The sequence below is a fragment of the Palaemon carinicauda genome, chromosome 14 (assembly GCF_036898095.1).
Source record: "Palaemon carinicauda isolate YSFRI2023 chromosome 14, ASM3689809v2, whole genome shotgun sequence".
NCBI lineage: Eukaryota > Metazoa > Arthropoda > Malacostraca > Decapoda > Palaemonidae > Palaemon > Palaemon carinicauda.
In genome coordinates, this window is record NC_090738.1 from 70,168,093 (window position 1) to 70,170,801 (window position 2,709).

Consider the following 2,709-nt stretch of genomic DNA (forward strand, 5'->3'; position numbering starts at 1 on the left):
GCTCTGTATGTTGTAAATGGTTTTACATGCTAGAGGATTTTCTCATAGGATGGTTTTAAAGCGTAAGAATAACATAATTATCATAATGTATAAAAAAACATTGTACTTAATGTGAGTTTGAATTCTTATTTTCGTTTCTATACAAATACATAAAATCTAATAGAGGGAACTCTATTTTGTACCATCCTGCCTCTCTGTAAAATTCACATTTATAAGGCTTTGGAAAATGTAATTAACATTGCATTAACTGAGCAAAGTAAATTCTTTGATGTATTATAATTTTAAGTTTAAGTAGTCGATATAAAGTTAAGTTGATTTTATGTACTAAATCAGGGTAGAAATCTCATTAATACTATCAAGAATTTAAAAAAATAAGTAATATATTGATATGTCTAGATGATCAGTAGCCTACTTTTTACTTACAACATTCAGTACCCCATTAAATGTTATCTTAAAACCAAATTATTTTTTGGCTTTTGTTTTTCGATTTTCAGTGTTTAGAGTTATGAGTTTTTGATAATTTGCACTATTTATTTTACAAATGTTTGGAATCAATCAAATTTCAACTGAATTTTTTTTTTTTTTTTTTTTGGTTAGGGTAATGAGTTTCGATAATCAGTACTTCATATTTTTCAATATTTGGCACCTTACTAAATGTTCACTGGAAAGCACGTTATTTTGTTTGTAATTTTATTTTTTCAAATTTCAGTGGCTAGTGGAGTCTACTGAAAATTTATGGAACACCATCTCGAGGATGGGCCATCATGAGACTGGTCAGACTCCCCCACCTCCTCCTCCAAGCCCTGACTCCTTTGTTCCTGCGATCTCTGGTGCAGAAACAGCAACCGTTGAATCTATAGAACTTCAAGAAATAATTGCTCCTAACACCACTGCTTGAGATAAGAATACCTACAGGCAAACTGCACTTTAAATCCCTACAAAATGAGACTTCACTGTCTCTTAAAGAAGATTTTCTTGGGATTTATCGTAATGTCAAAGTATTTAACCTTCAAAGTAATGCTGTTTTTGTCATAAGGTAAAGGTGAAAACAAATATTATAAATTGATAAGCAGGTAATTTCTAACATATGGATAAATTGCTTCAAGTCAGTAAATTAATCTATTATAGCAGACAGGAAATATGTGAAGTTTCATATATTTATGATTTTTACATTGTAAAAATTTAAATATTGTGAGGAATAGTAACTCCATTGTATTACTGATATGATTTTAATTATGTTTTCAAACTGTATGTTAAGACTTGACATGGAATAATTTCTTACATGTTCTTAGCTCTTTTTTAAATGTTATCATATAAGTACATACTGAATTGTGCTATTAAGCTTTGCAACAATAATCTCTGATTTAACTCATTAGTTGTAAATATTTGAGCATAGCCTCACCTGTTTTTATCTTTTTGGTGTACTGTATTATAATTTGAGTTAATAAAATATCATGAATGAATATTTTCTTTTATCATTTCCACATTCCTTTCCTTTATTCTATAATTGTTAAGAAAAGGTAAGAGGAGAGTTACCTTACAGCTATGATTATTCGTTCACAATAAGCAAATTATTTAACGGTGAATCTACAAATAGTTCTTGTTAGGTTTCATTAACAGATTTATTAACAAACTTTGAATATATTTTATGAATTAAGAGTTATCGACTTTGATGCTGTAGGGACAAACTGTCTTGGAAGTAAATTTAATTATATATGACATGAAATATAAAACTAATCTAATTATTGATAGCGTTCATTTCGTCATATCAGTTGTGTATGAATGAACTAATTTTTACTACTGAAGTGTATGGAATCCAAAAATTACAATGATCATATAAAATATTCTTTTATAAGTCGTTAAGAATGTCTTTAACACAATTTTAGAAAAAAAATTGAAACGATGGATTAGAGTAGGATTACTTGTTAGTTTTATAAAGTAGCATTTACATGACTAGGTGCGTATGAATATTCATGTAAAGGGTAATAGTCCTCCAGTTATAATCAAAATATTGAAAATAAATAAAACAGATAGTCGGACATGGAAAATACATACATTTATTTAGCTTTGCAATTTCATGAATAAGTAGGGTTTTACTATCTTTCCTGGAGACACTGTACATCACTGCAAATACAGCATGATTTGGTTCATTTCCTGGTTATAATTCGTAAGAATTAGGATATTACAGACTAAAGCCTTTTGAGGATTGCATTAGTGAACTCCATAGGAGAAATTTCATGTTCAGTCACTACCAGTAATGCAAGCTGTTGCATTAAAAAAGGATTTGAACCTAATGATTTAACTACAAGCTATTTTAACCCAGTTTAGCGTTCCACGTACATATATATATATATATATATATATATATATATATATATATATATATATATATATATATATATATATATATATTTGGGCTCAGGGCATGTCGTCCTGATGGAAGTTCCTAAAGGGTAGCTTCCTAGGGTATATTTGACTACAGTGATATTCCCAGGGAATTTTACCTTAAAGTATCCAGAATTCTAACTCCTGGAGTGAATATCCCTAAATAAATCTAACAGGGATATCGCATAATATCAGAGGACGTATTCTTGACACACCACATAGCTATCTTCACCACGAACAGTATTAACGCTTCGAGGGGTTACAGTGACAAGAATCTAAAAACGAGAATGAAAAGAGAACCATTCATAAGGTATCTCTCCTATT

The 2,709-nt window shown here is 29.5% G+C and overlaps 1 long non-coding RNA gene across 1 annotated transcript in view; it reads left to right on the forward strand.

Moving 5' to 3' along the window:
• The window catches only part of LOC137653208 (uncharacterized), a 1,950-nt gene extending 487 nt beyond the window's left edge, over positions 1-1,463 (forward strand). Inside the window, exon 2 of the long non-coding RNA XR_011046429.1 lies at positions 710-1,463. This is a non-coding gene — a long non-coding RNA (uncharacterized lncRNA). The remainder of the gene's footprint in view (positions 1-709) is intronic.
• The last annotated feature ends 1,246 nt before the right edge of the window (positions 1,464-2,709 follow it).